Here is a 6223-nt window from a genome sequence, read left to right as displayed (position 1 = left end):
GTTAGAATATTACTTTATTACTGTAACTTTTTAAACTTTAATATTTTAACTTTAATACTAGTAAGTCGTGTAACTTTGTTAACTATGACCAACAGTTACTTTCTTTAATGATCAATATCTTTAATGCTCTAATGCTGTAATAGCATGTATGTTGTGTATGTATTGTAAATATTCACTTATAAGTGTTTTTTTTATATACATTTTTTAAATATTTAAATAAATAAATTGAATACTTTAAATAAACTATATTTAAACTATGCTAATGAAATACAATTTAGTGTAAATATTTGTGTGTGTGTGTGTATTTTTGTGAATACATACCAACCTTTGCACAGCAAAGCAGGGATTGTGTGGCTTTAGTAATAAATAAAGTTTATTTAAACTACACAGCCAGGCCTGCTAGTGATGAACTATCTGAATGCTCCATACTGGATTTAGAATACCAATAATATTAGTGTGTGTAGTAACTGTGTTTAAGAGCTTAAACTGTGGACTATCAATGACCATCTAATAAAGGATCTGTCTCACTGATTTGTAGTCTAATGAATCATGTTACAGTGGATGGCCAGGGTCCTTTGAGGTCAAGGAATGGAGTTGCATTAATTATGATTTAAAGGGAATTTAGGAAGGATTGAAGGGTACAGCAGAGAATAAATTGAACCACATGGGTGAGGTCATCGACAATAATGTCATGGAAAGATGAAGTTTGTCAGACAGGAAGGGAAAGCAAGGTCAAGGCGACAGGTTGATTTAAGAGAGGAGACATCTGAAGAAGCAATGGAAACAGGCAGATGATGAACAGTGAAGAGGTGTTAGTGTACTGCAGACAGAGGTAAAGAGTAGACTGGATAAGAAGGGCGGAACTCCTATGACAAAGAAGGAAGAAGAAAGAACAAGCTAGGGCTGCATTCTACTGTACAAGGATCCATTTAAGTTTGTGAAGTCTTTCTTCAATCAATCAATCAATTTGTTTATTTGATCAAGAGGGACAGTGTACATTCATGAACATTAAAATGTAAATGCACCCAATTATAGCCAAAAGGCTAGTTTCCATTGGCAGTCCCCCTGCCAGAGTGAAAAAGGCTATACAACCTAAAAAAAGGCATTAACGTATATCAAACATAACATTGACAATAAATCAAAAAAATAAAATAAGATAAAATAAAATACAATACAATCCTAATATACAAGTTCTACTGCTATACAAGTTCTACTGCTTACCCACTGGTGATCACATTTTTGGTTATTTATCAACCATGTTTTGAGATTACTTTTAAAACAGTTAAATGAGGTTGATTCTCTAATGTTCTGAGGGAGATGGTTCCATTCCCGGGCTGACCTAACTGAGAAAACCGACTGTCCAAATACACTTTTTTTTTAAAGGAATATCACAGTCTCCTCTTGCTGCCCCTCGAGTAGCACTGGTTGCTGCTGTTCTAAACGTGACTAGGCTGCATAGTGGTGGGGGGGCCAGGTTAAACCGGATTTTGAACATTAAACAGCAGTTCTTAAATGTGATCAGGTTGTCCCAACTTAAAAGTTTGTACTTATGGAGGACTGACCGGTAACCAGTATCATGTTCAATTTCTTATGCTTATTAGGCATTTAAAAAACAAAACATTTCGAAAATCAGTTTACAATTAAACGAGTTACAAGTCTGCATCTGTCAAAAAAACACAGTCTTTGTTTACTTCCGATGCGAAATGGCGACTACGCCGACGCACGTCAAAGCGACATTTTTCTAGGTTAAACCATAGACATATATAAGTTTCTAGATTCCACTGCAGCCTACAATTCCCGCGGTGAATCTCGTGGCGCGTTTGTTTATGACGTCACACAACATATAAATACCGTTCATTCGCGTGATAGCATTCTCTTGGAATCTGTGCCATCTTTTTGAGGTGAGTAAATGGCCTCCATAGAAATCTCTTGGAGGTTTTCATAAGAATCCAGTTCTATCCTGTATTATTAAAAGCCATACGACACGTTTGTTAACTGTTTTTATTTATTCAACAGACACTCCTCCCAAACATGAGAGGGAAGGTAAGATAATCTATTCCCTTAAAGAATCCTGTGCATTTTATCAACCCGTAGCTAGCGCCACTGGCTAGTGCGCTGTTAATGGAAGTTTCGTTAAATACGATTATAACTGCGAGTGGGTGCAAAGTGACGAGTGGTATTGTAAGATCTTGGTGCGCAATATTTGTGGTTTTGTCCTCAACGTCCAGGTAGCTAAGAAGCAAACAAGCATGACTGTCCAGTCAGCTAGCATGCTAGCCATATAACATGTGACCATAGGTCTTGCATAAAATTTTAGGTTTTTGCCGTATGTGAGCTTTTAGTAGACCTAGAGAGGTGCTGTAGGTAGTTAATACCTCAAACCATAGAGAACTTGTAACCTTAGTGTTCCATCTTTGCCCCCCCCCCCCCCACCCAGTGGAAAAAGAAGCGCATGCGTAGGTGAGTCTTTTATTATTACATCTGCGTGTTTAGAAATCAATTCCTGTGTTAAGATTAAGTATTTTATTAATCAATTGATTAGGCCTACTTAATGCTTGTGAAACTAATGATTGTTTCTGTCCTTAGGCTGAAGCGCAAAAGGAGAAAGATGAGGCAGAGGTCCAAGTAAACTGCTTCCCTTCTGCTGCAGCTGGAACCAACCCTCCTAGACCTTCCCACGACCCCTCACCTTTTCCAGAAATCCAAGCTGAGGCCTTTTGAAGGACTCCTACATTCCTCAGAAGGATACGGGCACCCTTGTTGGATCTCCTGGCTCTTCTATTTGTGATGTGAAAGCTTCTCTTGGACATTCTGGACTTCCGCCAGCTCAGCAAAGTTGCTGTTTTTGTGTATTTCCTTGAATAAAGAAATTTGATTTAGAAAATGGAAGCGCTGTATTCTATCACTACGATGGTATACAGATTTTGTTGTCGAATGCTCCAGTTTTATAGTAGGACTGGTGGGGGTTTAGTTACATTTGCTAAATGATACTTTGTCGGGTCACCAGGCTGCCACAAACCTTTCCTTCATGCTGAAAGACATGGCCAAAGCATATGCTTCCAACAAAGCCATAAACATGGCTTTCCAGTTTGCACAGACTGGTTTAAGTGACCAAGTCGTGCCCTAAAAGAACGGTCACAAGAAGTTCAAGCTCTCCAGAATGTGGTGGACAGGCTGCAGTCCAAGGACACACTGGCTGAAGTGGATCGAATGCTTAATAAGCTCAACATGGCAAATGCACGGATAACCCAACTGACGCATGAAAACACTCTTAAAGGAAACAATGCGCAGCTCCTCAAACAGATTGAGGGACTGCAGGATCAAGCCTTTGAAGAACAATATTTTGTGGATCCCCAGGTCATTGCGCCAACTCCAAAATAAGCCAAGCCTGAGCACAAGACGCTTAAACGGGAAAAAGAGAAGCCAACAAAGATGACTCCGATAATTTATGTTGAGAAGTGTGATGAGCCAGTAGCTAGCCCAGTGGATGTATCTAAGGAAGAGTCGCCTGTGCCAGAGAAGGTCAGTGTCTTTGCACAGGTAGAAAAGGAGAGCAGAAATCTGCTGAGTACCTTCCAGGTCTATGTCTCTGACCTCATGAAAAAATCCTTTCAGAATAATATGCCAGATCAATTGGAAAAAATGGGCCTGGATCATGCAATTCAGCCTTCGTACTACTTTTGAAAAGATCTTCTCCAACATGAATATCAGCTTCCCCTCAGGCATTCAAGATCTTGGGTTTATCAGCAACAGAGGGTAAAGGGGACAAGCGATGGTAGAGGATGTCGCTGCTTTTCTGTCAACTTTGGGCATAGGGGGTTTGTCTTTGTCCATCTCCACCAAGTTTTCCCAGACCAGTCGCATCTTGCAGGACTGCTTCTTGCCCTTGATATGATATGGATGTTCTGCAGCTGCTCACACATCTGTAGCCTGGTCTCTCAATTCTTCCTGAAGACCCTGTACACTGCGTCGCCCCAATCGCCCTTATGGACAAGCAGCCCCTGCATTACAGGCAGATCTAGAAGGCCAGAGGGGAGGCTGATATTCATGTTGGAGATGGTTTTTCAAAAGTAGTACGAAGGCTGCTTTGCAGAGAGGTAAAGCTGAATTGCATCATTGGCCTTATGGGGATCCAGGCACATTTTTTCCATTTGATCTGGCATATTATTCTCAAAGGATTCTTTCATGAGGTCAGAGACATAGACCTGGAAGGTACTCAGCAGATTTCTGCTCTCCTTTTCTACCTCTGCAAAGACACTGACCTTCTCTGACACTGGCGACTCTTCCCTAGATACATCCACTGGGCTAGCTTATGGCTCATCACACTTCTCACTTCTCAACATAAATGATCCGAGTCACCTTTGTTGGCTTCTCTTTTTCCCGTTTAAGCGTCTTGTGCTCAGGCTTGGCTTGTTTTGGAGTTGGTGCAATGGCCTGGGGATCCACACAATATTGTTCATCAAAGGCTTGGTCCTGCAGTCCCTCAATCTGTTTGAGGAGCTGCTTATTGTTTCCTTTAAGAGTGTTGTTTTCATGTGTCAGTTGGATTATCTGTGCATTTGCCATGTTGAGCTTATTAAGCATTTGATCCACTTCAGCCAGTCTGTCCTTGGACTGCAGCCTGTCCACCTCATTCTGGAGAGCTTGAACCTCTTGTGACCGTTCTTTTAGGGCATGAATGAGGTTACTTAAACCTGTCTGTGCAAACTGGAAAGAGCCATGTTCATGGCTTTGATGAAAGCATATGCTTTGGCCATGTCTTTCAGCATGAAGGAAAGGTTTGTGGCAGCCTGGTGACCCGACAAAGTATCATTTAGCAAATGTAACTAAACCCCCACCAGTCCTACTATAAAACTGGAGCATTCAACAACAAAATCTGTATACCATCGTAGTGGTAGAAATAGAATACAGCGCTTCCATTTTCTAAATCAAATTTCTTTATTCAAGGAAACACACAAAAACAGCAACTTTGCTGAGCTGGCGGAAGTCCAGAATGTCCAAGAGAAGCTTTCACATCACAAATAGAAGAGCCAGGAGATCCAACAAGGGTGCCCGTATCCTTCTGAGGAATGTAGGAGTCCTTCAAAAGGCCTCAGCTTGGATTTCTGGAAAAGGTGAGGGGTCGTGGGAAGGTCTAGGAGGTTCGGTGGGAAGGTCTAAGAGGGTTGGTTCCAGCAGCAGAAGGGAAGCAGTTTACTTGGACCTCTGCCTCATCTTTCTCCTTTTGCGCTTCAGCCTAAGGACAGAAACAATCATTAGTTTCACAAGCATTAAGTAGGCCTAATCAATTGATTAATAAAATACTTAATCTTAACACAGGAATTGATTTTTAAACACGCAGATGTAATAATAAAAGACTCACCTACGCATGCGCTTCTTTTTCCACTGGGGGGGCAAAGATGGAACACTAAGGTTACAAGTTCTCTATGGTTTGAGGTATTAATTACCTACAGCACCTCTCTAGGTCTACTAAAAGCTCACATACGGCAAAAACCTACAATTTTATGCAAGACCTATGGTCACATGTTATATGGCTAGCATGCTAGCTGACTGGACAGTCATGTTTGCTTGCTTCTTAGCTACCTGGACGTTGAGGACAAAACCACAAATATTGCGCACCAAGATCTTACAATACCACTCGTCACTTTGCACCCACTCGCAGTTATAATCGTGTTTTTCAACGAAACTTTCATTAACAGCGCACTAGCCAGAGGCGCTAGCTACAGGTTGATAAAATTCAAAGGATTCTTTAACGAGGAATAGATTATCTTACCTTCCCTCTCATGTTTGGGAGGAGTGTCTGTTGAACAAATAAATACAGTTAACAAACGTGTCGTATGGCTTTTAATAATACAGGATAAAACTGCATTGTTATAAAAAACCTCCAAGAGATTTCTATGGAGGCCATTTACTCACCTCAAAAAGATGGCACCGACTCCAAGAGAACGCTATCACGTGAATGAATGGTATTTATATGTTGTGTGTCGTCATAAACAAGCGGGCCACGAGATTCACCGCGGGAATTGTAGGCTGCTGTCGTCGAATTTACAAACATGTCGCTTTGACGTGCGTCGGCGAAGTCGCCATATTGGATCGGAAGTAAACAAAGACTGTGTGTTGACGATGCAGACTTGTAACTCGCTTAATTCTAAACCGATTTTCGCAAAATTTGGTTTGTTATAAACGGGAGAAAATGAACATGATACTGGTTACTGGTTAAGTT

At 41.0% G+C, this 6223-nt stretch overlaps 2 long non-coding RNA genes across 2 annotated transcripts; one reads left to right on the top strand and one right to left on the bottom strand.

The window, feature by feature from the left end:
- Window positions 1–1810: 1810 nt before the first annotated feature.
- On the top strand, window positions 1811–2884 carry LOC116220272. The gene is made up of 4 exons (XR_004163531.2): window positions 1811–1901; window positions 2017–2043; window positions 2438–2460; window positions 2587–2884. It is a non-coding gene; the product is annotated as an uncharacterized LOC116220272 (long non-coding RNA).
- A 2035-nt stretch (window positions 2885–4919) lies between these two features.
- LOC116220273 lies at window positions 4920–5979 on the bottom strand. The gene is made up of 4 exons (XR_004163532.1): window positions 5917–5979; window positions 5774–5800; window positions 5363–5385; window positions 4920–5236 (listed from the first exon to the last, which is right to left on the bottom strand). It is a non-coding gene; the product is annotated as an uncharacterized LOC116220273 (long non-coding RNA).
- Between the last annotated feature and the right edge of the window lie 244 nt (window positions 5980–6223).

Source organism: Clupea harengus, chromosome 4, assembly GCF_900700415.2.
Source record: "Clupea harengus chromosome 4, Ch_v2.0.2, whole genome shotgun sequence".
Lineage (NCBI taxonomy): Eukaryota > Metazoa > Chordata > Actinopteri > Clupeiformes > Clupeidae > Clupea > Clupea harengus.
This window is presented reverse-complemented; position numbering and strand designations above follow the sequence as displayed.